General features: G+C 39.4%; 1 protein-coding gene and 1 long non-coding RNA gene across 3 annotated transcripts in view; one reads left to right on the plus strand and one right to left on the minus strand.

Annotated features, from left to right (window-relative positions):
• Positions 1 to 15,401, minus strand: part of LOC131424266 (uncharacterized) — a 77,977-nt gene extending 62,576 nt beyond the window's left edge. Inside the window, exons 1-2 of the long non-coding RNA XR_009227003.1 lie at positions 15,016 to 15,401; positions 14,139 to 14,192 (exon numbers count right to left, since the gene is read on the minus strand). This is a non-coding gene — a long non-coding RNA (uncharacterized LOC131424266). The remainder of the gene's footprint in view (positions 1 to 14,138; positions 14,193 to 15,015) is intronic.
• The window catches only part of Myo3b (myosin IIIB), a 430,473-nt gene extending 408,806 nt beyond the window's left edge, over positions 1 to 21,667 (plus strand). For both annotated transcript variants that reach the window (XM_046447494.2, XM_046447495.2), the window contains exon 35: positions 16,937 to 21,667. The gene's annotated coding sequence lies outside the window, so the exon portion shown is untranslated. The remainder of the gene's footprint in view (positions 1 to 16,936) is intronic.
• The last annotated feature ends 3,021 nt before the right edge of the window (positions 21,668 to 24,688 follow it).

Genomic DNA, 24,688 nt, shown 5'->3' on the forward strand with positions numbered 1-24,688 from the left:
TCATCCAGTGTCAGAGCTGGTGATGGGTTGAAATTGGCCTGCAAGGGCTGGGGCTGGGGCTCAGTGGTAGAGCACTTGCCTAGCATATGTGAGGTACTGGGTTCAATTCTCAGCACCACATACATACATACATACATACATACATGCATACATAATATTGTGTCCATCTACAGCTAAAAAATATAAGGAAGGAAGGCAGGAATGGAGGAAGGAAGGGAGGGAGGGAGGAAGGGAGGAAGGGAGGAAGGAAGGAAGGAAGGAAGGAAGGAAGGAAGGAAGGAAGGAAGGAAGGAAATTGCAGTGCCTGTTAAGGCAGTCTGTGTTTGGTTCACTTTCTCTCAGAGAGCAGCACTTCATGATCCCTAGTCAGGGTGTGTGTGTGTGTGTGTGTGTGTGTGTGTGTGTGTGTTAAGAGACAGGTGTGTAAAACTCTCAATATTTGTTCCCTCAGCCCCACATGTCTCAGCCTCACAGCTTCTCAATGACCTCTTAGTTTTGGCTGGATGAAAAGTTGTTGCAAATGCTAAATTCTCCTCTCTGAATTCAGTCCTCCTCTTTGACCTTGGTCTCGCGTGTTTCTTTACTCTCTCATAGCTCTCCAGTGCCTTCAATCAGGCAAGTTTAATTTTTATCCTAATTTCCTATTTTAGCATAAAGGGAGGGCAGTTTGTATTACCTGAAGCGATTATCTTCTTCCATCATATTTTATCTTCCAGAAATATGTTAAAATCTCTCCTTCCTTATTGATTCCCTCTTGTAGTTTCCTTGCCACTGAGCCTACTCTCTTTAATCTTTTTTTACTGTCATTTAAATAAGGTTTTAGGAAAGAGTAGAAACAAATGCGAGTGAGTGTGTTATATCTCGTCTTTGTAGCAGGTCCTGCCTAAAATTATTTTTAAATAAATCATTTACAAATACAAGCATTTGAATTATTATTTTATAATAGTTTTATTGAGATATAATTCACATACCATACAATTCCCCTTTTTAAACTGAATAAGTCAATGTACTTGAACTATAATAAAGAGTCAATTATTTGTGCCACACCTGATGACAAATCTCCAGATACCACTGGTTTAAGATACTGTTGTTGGGCTCCTCTTGAGCTGACAACATTGAAGGGGAGAAGTGAGACATAGGTAGATTTTTACAATAGGAAATGCAAAGTAAGGTCAGAGGAGGGCACAGGAAGGAATGTTCCATGAAAACATTAGTATTTAACCAAAATCTTGAATGGTCAGTGGAGTGGAAATGGACTGAGATAGGACAAACTGACAGCCTACCATGTGGGTGACAGGACTGTTGGTGTCATGCTAGACACAGGGCCCTTGTTGTGGTTTAAGGACAGTGCCCCTTCCCCCACATTTCAAGCACCCTGGTGCAACCAGGCAACCAAAAGTGTTCTGATGAGCCCAATCAGACTGAAGCAGAAAATTCTAGCCCTGTTCTGGTTTGATTGAAGTTCAGACCTTAAATAAAAGGTAAAACTGGAGAAGTAGATTGTGGAGGAGTTTTAATTCTGTGCTAAGGAGTTGGGACTCTGCAGTAGGCAATGAGAAACCTCTAGGATTTTGTACAGAAGCTTACCATGAACAGAGCTGGGATTCGGAAAGAGCCTGTTGGCAGTAGTGTAAAGGAGAGAAGCAAGAGGCCAGGAGATTGACTGGAAGACTCACGTGATAGTGAAGCAAAAGGTAAGGAAAGGCTGAACTGGAGTGAAAGAACAGAAGGGGGCACAAAGCCAATGCATCCTGGGAACTTTACACATCAGGGTGCCGGGGCTGGGGAAGGGAGGTGGATGAAGGACACATTAGGGTTGTCCCAGGCAAAAGAAACGGGTTAAGATCTGACTCCACATTTTATTAACTGGGTGTTTGGCTCAGTCACTTCAGTTTCCTACAGCAGAAGACTACTGCTCCAGAAATTTGGAGGTAAAAGAAAGGAAAGGGGTAGAAAGGCAATCCAAGGGGGTTGCAGGATTGGCCACATTTTTAGGATGGAAATGAACAGAGATTAAAGAAAAGGATCAGGATTAAGATTTAAACTGCAAACTGGGTGCCATGGCGCACACCTGTAATCCCAGCAGCTCTGGAAGCTGAGGCAGGAGGATCACAAGTGCCAGGCCAGCCTCTGTCACTTAGTAAGGCCCCATCTCAAGATAAAAAAGACTTTGAGAATGAGAGGAACTAATTTTTTTTCTATTTTTAATGAAGTAGATAGCATTCAAAAGTGAAAAATTAGTCTACTAGCTGGGCATTGGATTCTTGTTAATCATTAGTCATTGAAAGGTGGCTTGCTCAGAGCCATGTTTGCTAATGTTGATTTGTGGGATATCGTAAGGTATTTATTACCAGTTTCCTAGTGACCATTAACATAATAACCTCCAATAGAAAAGGACTGTCATATCACCTACACCATTTTATAGACATTTCAAAGTTCAGAGACTATTCCTAAAGTAAATGTTTGGGGACTTCTTTTTTTTTATTTACATAAGGTACCCCCTTTCTGTGTAGAATAGACAGAATTATATTAGTTTTTTATCCTAAATTAAATTCTATGTAAAGTGGAAATGTTAAAAGGTTGTTGAGATTTTCTCCCAATTTTTTTTCTTGTTTGTATCATGACTCACGCACGATACCATATCTAATCACACCCAGTAGTTTGAGTCATTTGATTCATTGAGCACTTCTCAATAATGCCACCGAGTAGTTATTGACCAAGTCAATTGGTTGAATGACTGAATAGGTCATCAGCTCAAGATTGTCAATATGTCAAAACATGGGACTGTTTGTCCTGCAGGCCCAGCCAGCTCAGGGGTTTAGGATACTCATGTTGAAAATAGAGAAGGGTTTTGTGCATTTACCTTGACCTACATAAACCAGTGATAAGCAATGAATTCAAGGTAACTGGGAAGGATCTTCTACTTGCTTATCTGGGTAGTGCTTCCCACTTATAAGAGCTTCTGGTATTCACTGTTCTCCACACCAGTCCCTTGAACAATGACAGTCAAGAATGTTGGTCTTTTGAGTGGCACAGGGTATTCTCTTCATTCACACATATTGGAGTTTTACTGGGCCACGTACCATTGAAAACAAAAGGAGTAGAACAAAAACAACAACAAAACTCTTATTGCCACTTACCCCACAGTGTTTAAAGCAAAGAAAATACTTCTACCAATTAACCTTCCTTTGACAACACTGGATGGTTGGATGTCACTTGCCAGATCAGCTTAGGGATATAAATAATGGCACTGTCCTAAACTCAGAAAGATTATATTTTAGAATAGTGATAACCTTTGGGAAACAGCTGGCCCAATCTACTCTTTACAGAGGACAAGACAGAGGCCCAGTGACTTGCCCCAGGGCCATGCAATGAGTGAGTAACAGAGTCAAAACGAGACTTGAGGTCAGTTCATTCTGCATTCTGAGCTCTCTGTACCAACCTACCAGATTCCCTGGTGACCTCAGGCTATCTAGCACCTGCCTGTCTCTACACAGAGAAGACATCATACTGGTAGAGAAAGGAGATGTTCTTCTTTCCAAAACTATTTTCCAAATTCTTCTAACATGTAATTCTTCTAATATGTATTGACACCAAGCCTACTGCCTTGCAAGAACTTCCCAGATACTTATAGATATAATCTGAGGACATCTAAAGCCATTATTAGAAGTGAAATGTTTAACAAAAATGGGCAATTTGGGGGCTGGGGTTGTGGCTCTGCGGCAGAGTGCTTGCCTAGCATGTGTGAGACACTGGGTTCAATCCTTAGCACCACATAAAAATAAACAAATAAAATAAAGGTATGCTGTCCATCTACAACTACCAAATTTTTTTTTAAATGGGCAATTTCACTGGTAATCTCTCCTGTACTTTTCCCACCAGCTATGCTAAGTAGGCAAAAATACAGATGGTCAGCTCAGAGTGGTCATGTTACTGGCAGAGAGGAGCAAGCATACAAATCCAGGTATGTCAGTGTCCTACACCTTGCTCTTTCCAGGAGTTAGTAGCCTGCATTTCAGTGTCTTTAATGGATGCTGATAGTGGACTGAAATCTGCCTGGGGCCAGAGTGATCAAAATGTAGTTCAATATAAAACATGCTGATGCTTTCATCTAATTTTTTATCTGAGAATGGTAACAATTAACATGAATTAAGTACTTATTGTGTGCCAAGACCTGGCTTTTTCTCATTGATCCAGTTAATCTCCACAGTAACCTGTTGGATAAATGCCATCATGATTAGTACCATTTTTACAGGAAACTGAGGTGGGAAACGTTCAGTGACTCATCCAAGAGCCCCCCTGCCAATTTGGAGTGAGGATTCGAGTCTGTGCAGTTGGGCTCCAGAGCTTTCTGGGAAACAACTCTAGGCTCTGCAGGTCTGCTGAGGGAGTGTAGGAGGGCCTCCATTAAGAAAGTTGTGGGGAGTCCAGAATGGATTATCAGAACCTTCATGGAGGCAGAATTAGAAATGAACTTGAAGTTTCTAGAGTATTGGTTTATGAAATATGAAATGACTGGAGGTTTTGAGGTAGTATGCAAGAACCTAGATGGGTTTGCAGAGAAATGTCTGACTCTTGGTGACAGTGAACAAAACAACAGGGAATGCAGAGTGAGTACTCTGGGTCTCTCTGATTTCTTATTATTTAGCATCTTTAGTTTCTAAGCAAATAGCATGTCTGTGTGATTTAATAACTTTTCTTAGCCAATTCACATCTTTTCCCCAATACTAACACATACAAGTTATGATAAGATACCATTTTCTCAAGCGCCACCAGATCCTCAACTTCTCAAAGACCTCAGCAGATATTCTTAACAACTAACACAGACACTTGTATGGTTTTGGAGCAGCCAATCATTGTGCTTGCAACTCAGTGCTTATAGATTCTTTCCAATCATGTGACCAAATATCAATCCAACTGAGAGTTTAAAAACTGTCAGAGCTCTCTTAAGAAGTGTGATATACATTATCTGTGTATCTCATATGTTTATATTATATAGCTTGAAATGGAGCTTGGATCTGTTAAAAAAATTCATTTACTCAATAAGTATGTATAGAATGCCTATGTCTATGCCAGAGATTGGGTTAAACTCATATCTCCATTACACATGGAACCCTTATATTATTTTATGTTTCTTTTCTTTCTGCATTCTTGCTATAAATAAGCACACTAGGCAAGTTCTCAAATTCTGCTGATAAATGCTGAGCTGTCCACTTGATAAGGTTTTCACACAAAGATCACAGGGAAAAATCACTTCCTGCAAGGACCTCAGGGGCATTACCCACTTTCTCTTGATGGTTTTGGCTCCAGGGGGTCATATTGTCACATCGCATTTAACCAATCCCATTTTCTCAGTAGTAGTGCCCACTTTTTCCCATTCCATTTTTAGCTGGAAAGGAGCCTGCTATTTTCAGCTTTGGGATATACACAAAAGAGCCAAAGAGATTGAGGTCACAGAAGTCTGTCTGTCCCACTCAATTCCATAGGGCTGAGAGAGGTCTTGGTGGCAAGAGCCACCTCCTCTGCTTCAAAAGATAAGACAGGTGAAAGAAGATTTTGAGGCCTGCCTCAGCCCAGGACAGGTCAAGATAGTGACTGCTAAACCAGTGCTTATCCAAGAGCCTCCTCATGGTAAACCAGAGCCACCAGTCCTGCTTGGTGGAGACCTTTTCCCAGCCTACCATACATCGTTGGCAATTAGAGCTCAGGAGGTAGGTAAGGGATCACCCCTCTCTTAGTGATTCCCTTGCACAACAGGTTTGAGAACTTCTGTTGCAAATCTTCATGGATAAATTTATACATTTTTAACTTTTAATGGACTAAAACATTGATTTAAGTAGTGTGGGAAATATTGGGGTGGAGTTTATTAAAACTCAAGACCTTAAACTATCATGTTGAGTGTCAAAAATTTACCTTGGAGTGGGTCTCTGAATTTCTCTTTTCCTAAACTCTTCTCTCCAGCTCCCCTTTCTTTGGACAAAGGAATGGTCCCTTAGGGCTAAAAATTAATAGCAGCAACAGTAAAGACTGCAGGTTAGCTGCAGAGCAGGACTAAGCATTAGCTCTAAGAAACTGTCCCTGAAAAGATCAAAGCAGAAGGCAAAATATTTAAGTTTCTGTTGTAAACATTTCCTCTCTATCTATCTATCTAAATCACCTATAATCTGTAGAGATTAACAAAACTGGAAAATTTAGCCCTGAAATAAGAATTTCCTTCTGAGTTGTTCTGAAGTTAAGCTTCTTTATTTTTATTTATTTATTTTTATACTACTAGAAATAAAAAATAAAATCCTTTTATTTTTTTATTTATTATTTTGAGACAGGGTCTCACTAAATGGCCCAGGTTGGCCGTGAACTTGCAATCCTTCTGCCTCAGCCTCCCAAATCACTGAGATTACACGGTTGCATCACTGCACACTCCTAAACATCTTGAGGAGACTTACAGATATGGCTGCTGTTTTCCCTTTTACAAGAAGTAGGACTTTTCCTCAGTCTCTCTCTGCCACTTCTGGGAGCTGCCTAAACAGATTGACACTCAGTGTTCTCTTTTCTCCTCCTCCTGCCTTTTGTCCCATATTAGCGACCCCACCATCATTGGCCAGGCTTACTAGCTTACCTCTGATCCCTACGCCCCTCCAGCTTCCTTGCCCTCCAGCTTCGTGCCATCTGCAGGGAACAGCAGTTAAAGACATCTAAACCCCCTGTTTAGTTCCAGTGGGATCCTCCTGGCCATGCCTCAACACCTTCTCTTTCTCCTCTCTGCCCACCGTGAACTCTGCAATTTTTCTCCTGGGCCCTTTACTGTTTTCTGGGCACTATTTTTCCCACATATTACTGAAAACATTTTGCAAAGGAGAAAGAGCTTCTTTGGTGGGGCATTACATTAAAGAAAAGACATTTGATAAAGAAATCCTTTTAAATAAATTTTTAAACTATGTACAAGTTTTACTTCGACTTTGAAGAAAAAATATTGTTGGCTTCATGGTATTATTTTGAAGTAACTAAGGTAGCTTTTAAATTACACAAAAATAAAGGGGAGGACTAGGTACAATAGCACATGCCTGTAATCCCAGTGGCTCCAGAGGCTGAGGCAGGAGGATTGCGAGTTCAAAGCCAGCCTCAGCAAAAGTAAGACACTAAGTAATTCAGTGAGACCCTGTCTCTAAATAAAATACAAAATAGGGCTGGGGATGTGGCTCAGTGGTCAAGTACCCCTGAGTTCAATTCCTGGTACCAAAAAACTAAAAATACAAAAGGGGAGAGATAAATAAGAGAACAATGTTAGAGTAGATATTTACCTCTCTCTGTTTTCTGGCAACAAACAGCTAAAGCACAGTCTTACCTAGTTCCCTCCTGTAGTGGAAAATACATGTTTGTGTTAAACCAGTTATATACATGTATAAGTATAGTAAAGTAAGAAAATTAAGTAGAGATTATGCAGGAACTAATTGAGCATGAGCTATTGGTTAATATCTGAGAGGGGAAATATTAGGAAGAAAATGAAATTAGACCATGCAGGAAAGCTCTCTTTAATTAATGTTTTAACTCATTCCCACCCAAAAAAAAACTACATGAAAAAAATATTAAAATGTAAATAGAGAATTTTGCCTACTAAAAAGAGAAAACAGCCCTCCAGATGGACAGAAAGGGCATACAGAGCCTAAACATGGAATACTACTCCAGAGTAAATCAGTCCCCTTTTACTATCCTTATGAAGGAAAATAGCAACACCATTTCTGCTGATATGGCCAGAGTGGCCACACCAAAAAAAAAAAAAAAATAGTCTTAGAGACCTCAGAATATATTTGAGTCATTTATTTTATTTATTTGGTACTGGGGCTTGAACCCAGGGGCACTTTACCAATGAACTAAATCTACAGTCCTTTTTATCTTCTTTCTGAGACAAGGTCTTACTAAACTCCATAGGGCCTTGCTAAGTTGCTGAGACTGGCCTCCTGAGTCACTGAAATTACACATGTAGCTAAGTCATTCATTTTAACAAGGATAGGTGATCTGTCCTGGAAATTTCCCAGATTTTAAACCAGATCATCAATTAACCAGGAAATATTTAACATGTTGTTGCTATGTGTGGAACACGTAACACAGTGCCTTGGCATGGCTAAGACTTGGCACTCTACACGTAATTTAGAACATTCCATCACATTTATCATCTTTTCCAAAATGATTTTTTTCCTCTTAGTCATTCAATGTCATTCATTTCTTGGGGGCATCTACTCCTACAACAACAGTAGATTTTATGTCCAATCTATCAGCAGGCACTGGTTTTAAAAAGCCATAGCACAAGACATTTATACAACCAGATAGGTTGCAAATGAGTCAGATTCAGTATGCCCTAGTCTTGAGCTTTCCCTTTGGTTGGTTTATTATTATAGTGAAGACATAGAGGCACATACTAAGTGTTCAGGACTTCAAAAGTATCAGAATGAAAAGTAAAAGATTTAACCCATTATTGTCTCTTGTACTCTAGACTGGCTTTTTCCAAATAATGTCCACAGGTCCCCCAAGTATTGGGAGGACAGAGGAAGCAGACAGACCTCTACCAGTTAATCTTATGTGTCATAACTTAACACCATAACTCAGAGAAAAGAGGAAAAAGCCTTTAGTAAATAAGATAAATCCTGTTAAACTAGAATTCTTTAATTAGACAGAGCACATAAGACTTTCAGTGGTTTAAATAAAATTCCCTCTGAATCATTAAGATCAATTTATGTGATGCTGGGGGGTAGTTCGATGGCAGAGTGCTTGCCTAGCAAAAGCAAGGCCTGGTTCTCAGCAACACACACACACACACACACACACACACACACACACACACACACACTTATTCATGAAGTCTGATAAACTTTCTCAGCTTTTCCAAATTAAGTTGTCAGGAAAACAAGACCTGCCCTCAGAGGCTGAGTCTAGCAATTCATTCTCATAAAGGGGTATATTTACTAGTTTGTAATTGAAGTCTACTATGAACTAAAACATTTTCATTAATCACTTAACTTTTTACTAGTGTTCATTTCATATCAGATGATATAGTTTTGATTAAATAAAGTATGCTTTTCTTTTTAAAAGTTATATCATTTGCCAGGTGCTGTGGCACAAACCTGTAATACCAGCAGCTCAGGAAACTGAGGCAGGAGGACTGCAAATTCAAAGCCAGCCCTCAGGGCCTTAGTGAGGCCCTAAGCCACTCACTGAGACCCTGTCGTGCCCCTGAGTTCAATCTCTAGTACCAAAAAAAAATAAAACATAAAAATAAAAAGTATATTACTTAGGCCTTAAATAATGTCAGACTAACTGTCCACAGAGCACATACACACATTCTAAAATAATGGACTTCAACTAACCAGCATCGTTATAAAAGGTAGTACAAAATAACACAGGTGTTTTAGCATGTATTTCATTAAAATCTGTCCATGGAAAATCTGAGAAAAAAAGAAAATGAGTGTCTGTCCCTAATTCCCAACTGTGAGTGTCCTTCCTTTTGGATCTGTCTGTGTTATTAGATGAGAAGAGAGAGTCCAAGGTGAAAATAACAAGGAATAGTACCATCAAGGATGAAATGACAGAAAGTTTGCCAACCACCTGCCAGGTGGGAAAATCCTGACAGTTCATCCACTTCCGAAATGCCCAAGGTATTCTTTGCACAAAGACATACACAGAAGTTGTACATAGATGATAAATTGCCTGAGTCTCTGATTCACAAAATCTCTACGACTACCTAATGCTATTTTTTAAAATGTATGAATACATACATCTCCATTTTTACTTTATAATCTGAGCTAGAGAAAATTTACTGCAGCATTATCATCCAGGCCTCATTACCTCATGGTTAATTAGTTAACATTTGTAAAGCGCTTTGAAGATGAAAAGCATCATATAAATGCTAAGAATTATTAAATAATATGAGAGGAAAATCATAAAATAGATACATTGTTAACATTAATTTGTATTTTATCTTTGCTTATTATCTTTCCCCTAGTATCTGTCATTTAGGGCTGAACTATATATAAAGGCCGGGGGAGTTTCCTGTCTATCTCAGTTGTGACTCAGTATTGTGCTGGCCCCAAATTAATACTTGCCATAAAACAAGTTCTCAGACTGAAACAAATTAACTGTCCACAGAGATCCCCACTTATACTGGTGAAAATGTTAAATTAGTTAAACAATTCACTCCCCCCACACACACACACATACAGATAAAAGATGTATCAATTCAGAAGTAATTAACAAGCATTTCTGTTTTGTTCAAGACAATGCAAAATACACTAGCAAGATTAGCTGAATCATTTGGGTGAGAAACATATGATTCTACTTTGCTCCCACAGTATGGTTGCAGATCCGGCTGCTGAATAGGTTAGGACAGTATATCATGTAGTGTTGACTGTTCCCTACATTTTGCTGTCATCAAAGCAAGTTAAACAAACTTTTCTGAAGCCCTGTCATCCCGCCTCCTCCTCCCCCAATCCTAAGTGGACAGAAGGACAGACAAGCAAACCTGCTTAAAAAAAAATCTTTGGCAGCTTGCCAGGGATGAGACAGGGAAGAGAAGAAAAGGCAGTGGTAAAATATTCTTAAAATATGTTCATGATGAAGGCTTTCAATGAAACAGGAAATAACAGATCAAGTGCATTCAAAGTATTTGCAAACTGTTTAATTGGGTAAAGGCAAGTCACCCTTTTCTGATCACAGCAACGTCTTTATTGTGAAGCGCTCTTCAGCGATCCTAAAGTTAATCCCAAGTCCTGTTACAGGAAACTCATCCTTATTAAAGTAACATTAAGTGCTCCTTTTTTATTGATCTTCCCCTTCAGCTTAATGATAGAAACTTACTGATGTTTTAATAATAACCTCACAAGCTTTATCTCATTTTACTTTGCCTTGGTACTAAAAGATGCAGTGGAAACTAACTTAGCATAAACATTTTGCAGATGTCTTTAAAGGCCAGGGGGAGGTGGGGGGGAAAAGATTCAGTTGAGCTGCGTGTTAACAAAGATGGCTGAAAAACTAAAAGATAAAAGGGAGGCTCCAGTGTGAACATCAAAGAATTGTTAATGACAAGAAATACCATTAGGGTTAGCATCTCTTTTGTTTCAACCCTTTCACACCTGCAGCGTGTGGTGAGCTAAGCCTTTGTTCCAAAATCTGAATTACCTCCATTAGCACTTATAGAAAAAAATGGTTGCAAAACAACAGAAACGTACTTTTGGCTCTCCCCTTTGGCTTGAAAAGTCAGAAATTAGTTAGGTATCTGTGGATTTCCTTCTAGTCACTGGTGTAACTATAGAGATTATAGAAGGGTAAGGTAATAGGTTGCAAATGAGTCGGGTTGAAATGTGAGAATAGCTTTGTAACTCAAAAAAGAGAGGTAATGTAAGCAATGTGGAGAAGCACGCATAAGAAGCTCCAACATTAGCAATAGCAAAATCAGAGCGTGAAATTCAGATTAGCCCTCCCCAGGCTGTGAGAGGAAGGGGGTATCACAAGACTTGGCATGGCGAAAGGTGTAACCTGTTTTATTTGGCCCCTGAAAAATTTTAACAGATGGTAGGACCAGCTGTCTTTTTCAGCCATTTAATAAACTCTTCGGTGGTAACAGTTTGGAAAGTGGGGGTTTTTCGTTTTAGGCCAGAGGAGAAAATAAAGAAATCTGTCCCAAGTTGTGTTTGCCAAGTAGTAAGGCCTGGAAACGTTAGGAAAAGTTAAAGGGGTTAGAATCTAGTCGACTATATTATCATCGTGTCTTTTTAGAGAGCAGCAACAAAAACAAATCCCTCCCTGCCAAATGAGGTGACTAACTACTGGCAAAACGTGTTTTGTCTCACCATCTTTATCTGGGATTTTAATTTTGGTCTTTCAAAAAAGATGCCTGGTTATTTGTTTAATGCTCATTGACAAAGCACTGTAAGGCAGCAGTTACAAAAGGAAACAAACTAAAACTTCATTAGAATTTAGTACTCACAGAAGGGAAATACTTTGTTATAAAGAATGAAAGGGTAAATTCCTTCCAATTTACATAATTAGTCTAAAATGGCATAGAACCTTCCTAATCATGTCCTGTAAATTACAGAGCTCTGCTCCAGACCTCAGGGAATGGGGGAAATGCTCATGTCAAGTTATTTTCAGAAGAGGATCTAAGAGGTTTTGCTTTTGTGCCTAAAATGTTTCATAAAATTGGCAATGTTTTCCCACCAGTAAAATGGCAACCCTTGGTTATGGGAGAAAGAGTTTATTTGCAAAAATTCTCCCCATGGCTACAAACACAACTCTTCCTTTTGAAAATGCCCTTGATTCCTGGTTGAGTGACAGCCACTTTCCTTTGACAAAGCTTTGTTCTGTCCACAGGCCCATTGTAGATATCAGATCTGTATCACTGCAAGTAAATTACAATACTAATATGTAAACTCTTTTTAAATTAGATTAGACCATCTTTTTAGAGAACTAAAGCATATGCAGCTTTCATTATATCTCTTTGATCCCTTTTTTTTTTTTTTCTTAGTTCTAGCCTCCCTCCTTTCTGGACTGTTGGTAATGTTTTGGCTCCTTAAAAAAGTAGCAAAGAAGCCAGGCACGGTGGCGCATGCCTGTAATCCCAACAACTCAGAAGGATTGTAGGTTCAAAGTCAGCCTCCGCAACCTGGGAAGGCCCTAAACAGCTTAGCAAGACCCTGTCTCAAAATAAAATATAAAAAAAGCGGGGGCTGGGGATGGGACTCAGTGGTTCAGAACCCCGGGGTTAAATCCCTGGTACCAGAAAAATAAAAATAAAAAAGATAGCAAAGTGTAGGTGGTCATAGAAGCATAAGGAATAATTCTACCTGGATTAAGTTAGTTCAGTCATCAAGGCTAGTTACCAAAATTAACAGAATGCCATTTCTAATTCTTTAATTACTATGATTTGTGACATGCCTTAGACAAATTACAGTCCTTCCTTCAGGGTATTTTCTCCAGTCTGTAACAAGGGAACACCATTCATTCAACACATCCTTAATGAGTACCTACTCCACTCCAAGTACTGTGCCAAGAGCTGGAATAGCAAAGGGATAAAGACACGAGATCCCTATTCCTTTGGAGCTTATATAGCTCACATTGTCACTGGATAAACATTAGAGAAAGTTTACAAACATAAAACATCCACAGCGGACTATTTAAGCTCCATCTATGCAACTTCAAAATTACCCACATGATGCAGATGCCTTTCACAATTAAATCTGGGGCAGGGGGACTTCCACATTCAAGAATAAGGAAGCAACTTCAAATTCATCCTGGCAACCCTTGGCAAAGAGTTGGTTTTTTGATGTGAATGTTTCTTTTCCAGTCACTGGTTTCAGAGATCACAAGCTCCTCACTAAAATGTGATTATCTAGAAGTTATATGTATCTAGAAATTACATGTATTTTTCTCACACATGACAAAGTACTTTACTAAATTTGGAGAATAAACAGTTTCGATTAGAAAAAATAAAGAACATGGAGCCTGACTTTATAGAAAGATAAGTATTAAAACTATCTGAAAACTAGGTTTATCTTGTGCGTGGAAGATAGAAACTTTCAACTTAGTCCCACCTCCAATATTTCAATACCTTCATTTCTATATGAAGCACTTTCAGATTACCCGAGTCAAATTAAATACTGACACAAATTCTATCCAATTTTCCAGAATGTGAAAGTACAGTTCACCCTGAATACAAGAGAGAAATTAGAAATTCATGCAAAACCCAGATGAAACTGGGCCAGGTAATTCATTGTTTCTCTACCGAGTAGTAGGCCACTCTTGGGGGTGGCTGGCAATTTCACCTTCCCAGCCAAGGCCCCTGCCCAAGCAGTGACCAACTAAATAGTTCTCAGAGAAGGGCACCAAAAGCAGAAGCCCCTAAGAATAAAGTCAGTGACACTTAAGTACAGTTGTGGCAGAATACTAAGTCCAAACACTTATGCTGCTTCCTAATGCACCCTCATAAAAAAATGCTATATTTGACTTTTTGTTGTTGTTTTACTAGACTCCCCTTAGACAGTGAACTGCAATATTCCTAGCAAAGACAAAACACTAGTTTATGCTCATGAAAATAAGGAGTGATGAAATAGTAAAGACCATAAAAAGGTGACAAATATTGACCTGTAACTCACCTTAGGATTGTTGGGAAATATTACTTTCAGAATTCTCCAAATATCCAGGAAATTCTGAAATAAGAGAAATGGTATAAGAACCCTCATATCAGGCATTTTCTAATAGAATAAAATAATTTTCTTTTGATCCAAGTGTATTTCATCTCTGAGCTATATCCCAGGCTAGCCTCTGACTTGCAATTCTCCTACCTCAACCTCCCCAGTCACTGGAATTATAGGCATATGCCATTACATCCAACTAAATTATTTTCTTAAATTTGTAGCACATGAGAAATCAAATTATTTCCAGTTTCATTGCTATAATGAATATAATTGCAAACATTGAAAAGGAACTATTTCTCAATCTCATTAATATCACTCAAAAGATATTTATTGAATGTTCACTATGTGCCAGATACCTTTCTTCTGATGCAAAGAGCCCCAAAATATTACAGGGACAGGAAGAGGGGAAAAAAGAAGAAATAAGGTGAAGGAAAATAAAGAAGAAACTATTTACTGGATGTTAAAATGTACTATAAAATTTATATATATATTATTATCTCCAGAGTAGACAAATAGAAAAATAGAACAACAAAAAAGATACAAAATAAACATAAGTATATCTAAGTTTTTCTCTTATTTTTTATTTTAAATTGTAATTTTGTCTTTTTTCAAAATACCTTCATTTTATTTATTTATTTATTTGGTGTTGAGTATAAAACCCAGTGTCTCACATGTGCTAGGCAAGCGCCCAACCACTGAGTTACACCTCCAGCCCCCATATCTAAGTGTTTCTTTATGATCCAGGTGAAATTTCAAATCAGTCAAGAAATGATTCGAAAATTAATTGAATTTTTGGAAAAAAAATTCAGTGTCATTCTCAAGCTCTATGAACTACCTGCTTGCAAACCCCCAAGTTTGTCTGCCATTGGCTCACAGCAGAAGGCACAAAGTTCCCAGGTCCCAGACCACTGCAGCAGCAGTAGTAGCCAGAGAGCCAGCATTTGCACCTTTCTTCCAATCTCCCATTCCCACAGGCTGAAGCTGGGGGCCAGCTGCTGCCTGCATACAGTGCCAGGGATACAGACGAGGTACCCCAAGCTTAAGAAATCTAGTCTTTTTGTAATGGGCAGTAAGCCTGCCTGATCTTTGCCCCAGATGGTGGTATTATCTTTATTAATATTGCACAACCAAAAACCTGCCCTCTGCTCTTAAGGAGACATTGTCTCTACTTTCCAAGTCTGTTCACCACATAAACATCCTTGAAAAGTTAGCCGAGGATAATGGCAGTCTGCTCATGAGACATGCAGCAACATGACACATACAAGGAGAATGGTCTCCCCACAGGCATTAACTTTTGCTTGATTTTTAAAGAAATCTGGATAAAGAAAGGGATCAACATAAAAAAAAGAAAGAAAGAAAGAAAGAAAAGAAAACAAGAAGAAATTATAACAAAGTAGGAGAAAATATATATGAATGTTTCCATACTTTTTAGGTAGGGAGACCTTTCCAAACATAATGTTAAAGACAACCTAATGGAAAAAGAATAATGGATTTACAATTTTTGTAGTTTTATGTATCAGTTAAAAATTACATCTAATTTTTAAAAGATGGGTTTCACTACTTATGATTTTAAATTGTAATCAAATTGCACTGGGGAAATAAAATTTATTTTCCATATGTACTGAATTTCTGTTTGGGAAGATGCTAAGGAGGTGGATGGTGGAGGTGGATGGTGGCAATGGTTACCAACAATGTAAATGTATTGAATGCCAATGAATTGTACAGCTAAAAATGTTTAAATGGTAAGTTTTGTTATTATATTTTAAAACATTAGATTGTAAATATAATCTGAAAAATGACATTTGTGGCATAAAAACAATGTTTTCACTTAATCCGTCTGTATTGACTTCTATGATGCACTAAGAATACATGAAGATCAAGATGTTACAGTCTTATCTTCATGGAGAGTAGTGAGTTCCTACAAACTATTAAGAAAAAAGAAAAACATCCCAATAAAGACAGACAGCTCACACAAGTTGATAAATTATGAAAAAGTGTTAGACCTCACTAATAATAAACTAGAAATTATAAATGGAGTATCATTTTTTACTTTCGGAATGGCAATGTTTTCTTAATCGAAGTGCTATTTGTGAGCATATTAGAAAATGGGTACTCTCAAATTCTGCTAGTAGGGATATACATTGACATCGAGTCCCTGTCTACAACTCCAGATATATCAGGAGCCTTAAAATTATGCTTACTTTTTGCTCAGCTGTTCCCCCAAAAGGGATATATCCTGAGAGACCAGTCTGAGATATGTACAAAATATTGTTCTTTGCAGCATTGTATGTAATAGCAAAAACAATGAAACAAAACCCCATTGGAAGTCATTTAAATATTCACAAGTAGGGCATTGTAGTGTAACCATATAATGGAATACTATCTAGTCTTAAAATAGCTCAAAAAGGAGGAAAAAGAAGCCTGGTTATAAAAAAAAGTACAAAAAAAATTTTATAGTATACTCTTAAAAACAGTATAAATACTATTTTCAATTTTCAAACAGGCCTATGTACCATGAAAACTAAAAGGTTGGCAATGTTGGTATTCCAGCATTGAATATTCAGTAGTCATTATTAGGTAAGAAATATTAAAGGGAAGAGAGTAGCTGACCCTTTTCCCTTCATTAGATGTATATTATTTATATTTGAAGAAACCTAACTATAATTTAATTCATTCTTGAATGTAGAATACTTTTCCATGTAATCTTTTTAACAGTATCTAATCCTGTTTTAAATCTTTCTCTTTCTTGTTAAAAGGTTCTATGAATGGACTTGCCACCAATCCTCCTGAGGAAAGGCCTTACAAACTGCATTTTTAGTCAATGAATAAATTTGGCACATCATAATAATGGATTATTGTGTAACTGTTAGAAATTAAGATTTCGTTAACTATGTAAAACCAGGGAGAAATCTTTATGGTAAAAGAATATAAAAGGCTGTGTGTGATGTACACTCTGGTTTCCATAGTTCAAGGACAGGTGTGGAGCATAGCAGGTAATGGATAGACTTCCCACGGCGAGAAGATGGATTCCAACTCTTCTGTTTTCATTGGAACTTCTGAAAATTACAAAAAAAACAAGGGCTGTGTGAGACTTGAGAGTGGACTGATGTAAGAGAGAAGCAAGAAAATTTAGACCAGAATACGTGGGGGCCTGTGCCTTTGTAGGGTCACCACCTACCCACAGTGCAGCCTCAGCCTGGCACGCTTCAGGACTCAATTTCTTCAGACTATCATGTGATATTCTGGCTCTGGATGATTGATCAGTGCAATCTAAAAGTTTTCATCATGTTTTAAGTCAAGATCTTTTTCTTCCTGTGAAGTGTGAGGAAAGCCTGGGAGAAAGTCTGTGAAACAGTTCTGCAGGGCGGAGCTGCTCCCATGGATTCTTCAACCCCTGATCCCTGAGACACCTCTGCTGCCCTCCTGAGCTTTTAGGAGAGCTGAAACCTCTCTTTCTAATCTTTCAGATGATGAATGAATAAAACAGAAAGGGAATTTATTGTCAGTAGGAAAATCTAACCACACTCCAAGTTAGGATGAGTGTTTGGAGAGGCTGAAGTCCATGAGGTAGAGGAGCCATAGGAAGGTTCTCAAGTGCTGGCTGGGAGGCTCTGCATTACAGCCACCCAGGCCATGCATGGAAATGTTGAGTCCCAAGCCTTTAGCCATGATGACTGATCAGTGTTCAAGGTGGGTGCAGGCCTCTGCACTCTCAAGGGGCCCTGTCTGAAGTGAGCCAGTGTGCAGTTAGGATAACTGGGCATCATCTCCATTGGCGGCTCTCTGCTCAGGGGAGTTTTCCTGAAGACAGAGAAAACCCTGCCTCAGTCAGGCCAACTGAGCCTCATCTGCCCATGACTGACAAATACTCCATCCTCCAAAATTCTTGCCCATTCTCTACCTCCATCACCACAATCTTCTGACCTTACAACAGTGTCTTAGGAAAAGCAAAACACCACTAATTAGAATCCTGTTCATCTTAGTTAGTCTTATCAGTCACATTTGCAGATCATTTCTTATGGCAGTTTGAGAAACTTCCAAAGATATACAACCATTTCATAAATATTTATATTTTAATTTCAGACGAACTTACTTTCTTATTATGTTCCCAATTTTGCCTATATGCTCTACTTGAGTTCTGAAAAATCTCTATATATTAATAAAAATCAATAAAGTCAAAATTGAACTGCTCCTGGGCGTGGTGACACATGCTTGTAGTCCCAGCAGCTTGGGAGGATCACAAGTTCAAAGTCAGCCTCAGCAATGGAAGGTGCTAAGCAACTCAGTGAGAACCTGTCTCTAAATAAAATACAAAATAGGGCTGGGGATATGGCTCACTGGTCAAATTCCCCTGAGTTCAATCCCTAGTACTCCCCCCCACCAAAAAAAAGAGATTGAATTCCTAATAGAAAACAAGAATAAAATACTTCAAAATTCCTTTCTTTTCTGGTATTCTCTTTTCTTTAACTCACATCAAAAGTTCTAAGGAAAGGTAATGACCATGGTACTGATTTTTTATTTTGCTTCTGACGGTTAAATTCAGGGCCTAAAATTTTGCATTAATTACATTATTCTTTTGATAATAAAAGAGATGCGGCTGATTCTTTGAAACAGTTGTGGCCAGATGGAAATATAATGCCAATATGACAGTATCTATGAAAGTCGTTGGATTGACTGCTCTGGGGACCAGAACTTGAGATTTCTCTGCAGAACAGAACATAAGCAAATGAAGGTTTTAGCTGTGGTTGCCCACACTCTGTCACTGAGCCTCAGCCCTGTCCTGCTGGGGCCACCAGCACCAGGTGGAAGAGCAATTTGGTCTCCTCTCGACTTAATCCGCTCCTGTCTGTGGAGACCTCACCGAGGTGCCAACTGTAAGGATGGCTCTGGGTTTCAAACACCTGTCCACTAGGAGCTGGACTTCTACCCCCAACTTCCTTTCAAGCAGCCACAAGGCAGACATCAGATGGTGGCAACTTCTGGTCCCTCCTGAGAGGATTGGTTCCATGGTGTCCCACGGCTCCTTGCTACAGTTTCACCATTTTCTGGGTATTTATTCGAGTGTGTAATTTTGAATGTAGACTAAAAGCGCGAGCGAAATCTTCTTTGGAAAGCCATACAGAATCATATGGACAACAGGGCTGCGCTTTCCTTCTGTCTGATTCCCACAGCCATCCTTTAACCTCTTGTATTTGGGTGGGTTTTTTCTTTAATTTGATTAATATTAATTCTGTGCATCATCCTAAATATTTATGAACTATTTTAATCCTCATAACCGTAGAAAGTAAGTACTGTGATTACACATATCTTAGAGATGAAAAAATGAGGCATGGGGAGGTTAAGTGTCCAAAGTCACAAAGTAATAAGTGGAGCAGCTGGGAGCCAGGCATTCTGACCCCAAAATCTGGGCGGAAGGTATTCTTTTCCACATTTTCCAGATAAATACTCCAAGGGGCGAGAAAGTACTTGGTCTACCACTTCACACTCTTGTCTCTTCTAATTGTGAGTCCTAATTTATTCGCTTTTACAGACTTCAGGATGACATGTTGCTGCCCTTGTTTGCATCCTCCCAGCCTGTGGTGTCTTACTCAGATGGAGCTGAGCAAACTCCTGAGGAAACTAAGGGCCTTGCAACTCCCAGCAGGAGCAAGTCAGGGACTGACCCCGGGCTCCACCTTCTGCAGAGGCTTCCTGAATAAGCAGCAGATCAGGACCTCCCCAGGGACTTACCAGGCTTTAAATCCTTTCCTGCTACTCACACTAACAGGACTCTGGTTCATTCATTTGTTCAACATATATTTAATGAAGACTGAAAAGTACCATGCTAGGTACCAGAGATGCAGCAGCAAGCAGGACACCAAGCCCCTGCCTTTAAGGAGCTCTCAAGTATAAACAGATGGAGGCAAACATATAAAAAGGCAATTCCAATGTCCAGGAGAACTGGCATAACAGTAATGGGCATAATGGGCAACCTAGCGTGTTGAGGAGCATAGGGAAGGGGCAAAACCAGTAGAAGGTTTTCAGGAGAAAGTGCCACCCATCCTTAGACCTTAGCACCATAGTAAGTCATCAACACAAGTTCATGTAGGCTTATGTGTAGGATCTGAGACATCCATTGTAATAGTCATTGAGGAGTTTTAAGCCAAGAATTGGCAATATCCAGTGTGATAATAAGCACCAATTTATTGAGCTGTGTATTAATCCTCTACATATCTTATGCATTCGTTACATAATACATGTTAAAACACTGTGAGGTTGGTGTCACTGCCCCATTTTATAGATGAGATACTAAGGCATAGTAAGGTTAAGCCATTAAGTGGCAGGGCCAGGATTTGAATCCAGGCAGCCTGACTCTGGCATCTGTGTTCTTATGCATTCTGATATACAACCAACCTTGTCACAAAGAGGATTTAATAAATAGTTGAGACATTTGGTAGCCACTTTTTTATTTTCCCCTAGTCCAAGGGTTGCTAGCCTTGATTCTCATGGGAGTCACCTAGGAAGCTTTTATAAAAGTGAAATAAATGAAAAAATACACACACACACACACACACACTCATACAAAGTACAAATATTTACAGAGACCTAATTTATAATAACCCCAAACTGGAAATAATCAAAAAGTCCTTTATTGGGTGAATCAATAAATAATGGTGTGTCCATACAATGGAATGCTAAGCAGGAATAAAAAGGAGCAACTGATACACACAACAATTTGAATGGCTCTCAAGGGGATTATTTTGAGTGGGGAAAAAAAAAAGCCAGTGTCAAAAGGTTACATACTATACAATTTCATTTCCATAACATTCTCAAAATGATAAAATTGGAGAGATGAACAGATTAATGATTGCTAGGGGTTGGTGATAGAATGTGAAGTGTAGATTTGACTATAAAGGGGTAATAGGAAGGAGTCTTGCAATAAAGCAATATTTCTGTGTCTTTATTTCAGCAGTGGTTACAAAAATCTACACATGTGATAAAATGACCTAGACTATACACATATATTAATGTCAATTTCCTGATTTTGATATTCAACTATAGTTAGATGTGATCATTGGGGGACGCTGGATGAAGGGTACATGGGACATGTCTGTATTTTATAACTTCCTGTATATCTGTAATTACTTTAATGTAAGAGGTTGTTTTTGTGTTTGTGGTGCTGGGGATCAAACCTGGGGTCTTTGCATATTAAACTTACACTCTACCACGAAGGAAACCTCCCAGACCTTCAATGTAAAAGTTTTAAAAGAAAAGAAAAAATAAAAAAAAGCAGTGCCTAGGCCTCACAGATTGTGATTTTCTTAGTATAAACGAGGCCTGGATTATTGATATGTTTGAAATCTCCTCAGTGATTTTCACCTGCAGCCAGATCTAAGCACCTCTGAGCTAGTGCCCAGAATCCCTAGGGTTGGAGGCACTCTTGGAGAGCCCTAGCTGCCAACTGGCAGAGGACAGGTCCCTGAGAAGCCAGGACACCAGACATATCCTCTACTTATGGACAGTGGGGACTGATCTTAGGTATTTGTTCAACAAACAGCAGCCTAAATTCTCAAGTTGCTCGCTTCATTGGGCTCCTTGCAGGTTTTACTTCTGGAATGCTGGGCCCATTTGCCCACAGATGGATTCCAGCTCCTGCCTGAGGACATATTTCCCTTCTGGAGGGCCAAGTTACTAGGTCCAGTTTCAGGGCATATTTATTTCATCTTTTACCATGGCCTCATTGGAAGGGTAGCTGAATCCCAGATGGTCAACAACAATTTACCCTGGCTGGATAAACTGTCCCCAGGACAGGTCTCATACAGAAAGGTGCCAAGAATGTTTTTAACACCTTGCACCCCAGTGTACATTTCCAAGCAAGTTATTAAATCAATATCAATTAAGAGCAGGTCAAGAGTATTCTGCTCATACCTAGCAGTTGGCAGCTCCTGTTTCAGCTGAGAGTCTCCAAAACCTCCAGAAAGGTTTCAGATCAAGGAAGGAAATAGCAATTGGGTGACTGAAGTCCCCCAGTTTCCCTGGGACCACTATCAAGATGGGAGCCATGTGTGCCACTAAGTTAACACAGTGGCCACCCATGGAGCCTCTGGGCAGGCAGGGAGCAAGCCCTGGAATGTATTTTCTAGTAGCTGTGCCGGCTAAGTGGCAGACTTCCTGGTTGCGCCTCCCTCTCCCCCCACCTCCTCTCTCTGTAGCTTTCTGGCTGTCAGTATGCAGAGATGTTCAGGCAGCTGGGGACCTGCCTTTGGGGTCAGAGTCCTGAGGAACAGCTTTGTTCTCTTAAATACTATTGTCATCTGACTCACCTATTACTGTGAATAATTTGCTAATTTTGGCCATAAAAACAAGTTCTTAGACAATCTGCAGTAATGTGTCTTTTTATGTGGATCAGGGGAGTATTTTTCTGCCTCCTCTTTGTTTGATATGGAAATGAGGCTGATAGCTTTATAGCCAGCCAGGAATTGGAGCATGGGAGAAAAAGAAAATTGTGTCCACCATAAAGGTGGCTTAGCTCTCTTCGATAAGTCTTTGAAGAATTAGTTCTTAGAAAACAAAGTCTCTCGAAATAAATGAACATCAAATTAGAGTTCCCGTGGGTAGCAGGAATACATTCTGGGTACCTATAAAACATACACATTATGTAATGTTTTGCCTGATACCACTATTAATGAATCATCTGAGACAAAACTCTGGTGTAAGAAAAAATTAACTGGGTTGAGAAAGTAAAATCATCATAAATCAGGAGACTGTAGGAATTCACAGTCAGACTGTTCTGGTCAAGGCAGATTAACCACCAAATACCCAGGTCCACAACTGCAGACAAATGAGGCCAAGATCAAGCAGAGGAGCACATGCATGGATCCCTCTTCTGGGTTTCCTTCCTGCTTCTGTTCTCTTCTGAATGAATATCACCCCTTATAGCCACCCCAGCAACTCAAGTGTTCTATCCCAAACAAGAAAGTTCCTGATGAAATCGCATCACACTTGTCAGAGTGTTGATTATGGTTTAATGGGCCAGAGTGTCAATCTGTTTCCCCAAGGAGGCATTTGCAAGCTAGGATTTTTCTCTGGGTAGCCTTAATGTCTTTGTCCTATTTTCAGGTATACCAAGCATCTGTGGACAGGTGAGGGGAATCACTGAGAACTCCATGATTTCTTCACTAAACTTAGTGGAGGAGGTGGGCATGAAAAATACTTGATTTAGCTCCTATAGGGTGGAGTTATTTGCATGTTTTTATTCACTAGCACCTTTCAAAGCCTGGTTCCTCCCCCAAGGCTCAGTTCTCAGTGCCTGACCTGCCTTTCTCCTCCTGTGTCGCCTTCCCCTTCCCCATACTATTCTTCCATCCCTCCACCCCCACCTCAACATCCCACACCCCAACCCCAGCTGGGTCTGCCCTGCATTCCAGGTCCATGTGTCCTGCAGCCAAAGCTGTTTCCCATCTACCTCTTGTTATTTAAACCTGGTGACTCTTCTTAGAATTCTCCTGATGCAGCCCCAGCACTTCCTGTGGTAGAGGACTTGCATTTCCCAGAACCTGGGCTCTGACCCAGACTCCTCACCAACCTGCAGGATGAGCTCCTGTGAGTCACTTACCTTCTTTGGGCTTCAACCTCCACGTGTGAAAATAATAGATTGGATTTCAAGGCCTGTTCTATCCTAAAACGTTACAATCCTAGCTACCTTCAGGAATAAGTTTTCTTTTCCTTTTCCTTTGTTTTCCTTTCTCTTTTCTTCCTTCCTTCCTTCCTTCCTTAGGGTCATCACTTCAGCCTTAAAAAGGAAGGAGATTCTTACTTATGCTACTTCGTGGATGAACCTTGAAGACATTATGGTCTATGAAAGTAAGCCAGACAAAAAAGAATAAACATGCATGATTCCATGTATATGAGGGATCTGGCAAAATGTTGCTTGCCAGGGGCTGGGGTTGAGGGAAAATAGGGAAATATGATTTAATGAGAGTTTCAGTTTTGCAAGATGTGAAGATTATACAATACTGTGAATATACTTAACCACTACTCAAATGGTTAAGATGGTCAATTTCATTCTTTACCAAAATTAATTTTTTTTAAAGGGGAAAAAACCTTCTCCAATGTAACATATCAAAAACAAACAAAAAACAATGTTACTGTGTTGTTGGAATACAGAAAGGAAAAAAAGAGAGAGAGAGAGAATTAGTTCCTTGAGTGAAGAAAATTAGGCCCAGAATGGTTAAGAACCTTGCCTATAGTCCACACAGCTATGACTGTGTACATGCACAGACTGGGTTCCTTCATGTTTGGATAGTTAAAAATAGGAACATGGGTAGGGGGTGAGCTCAGTAGTAGAACACAAGTTTAACATGTGCCAGGCCTTGGGTTCAATCCCCAGCATCAAAAAAGAGGTAAATAAATAAATAGGGGAGAGTAATTTTAAAACTCTGTAGTTTCCCTATACTGCTTGTAGAATAAAATTGTGTAACCCTTCATGTTTTGCCCAGAGAACAGAGCAACTTATATTTTTGTCAATT

This window comes from Marmota monax, unplaced genomic scaffold (assembly GCF_021218885.2).
Source record: "Marmota monax isolate L192 unplaced genomic scaffold, Marmota_monax_Labrador192_F-V1.1 WCK01_AAM20220418_F8-fsc00007, whole genome shotgun sequence".
Lineage (NCBI taxonomy): Eukaryota > Metazoa > Chordata > Mammalia > Rodentia > Sciuridae > Marmota > Marmota monax.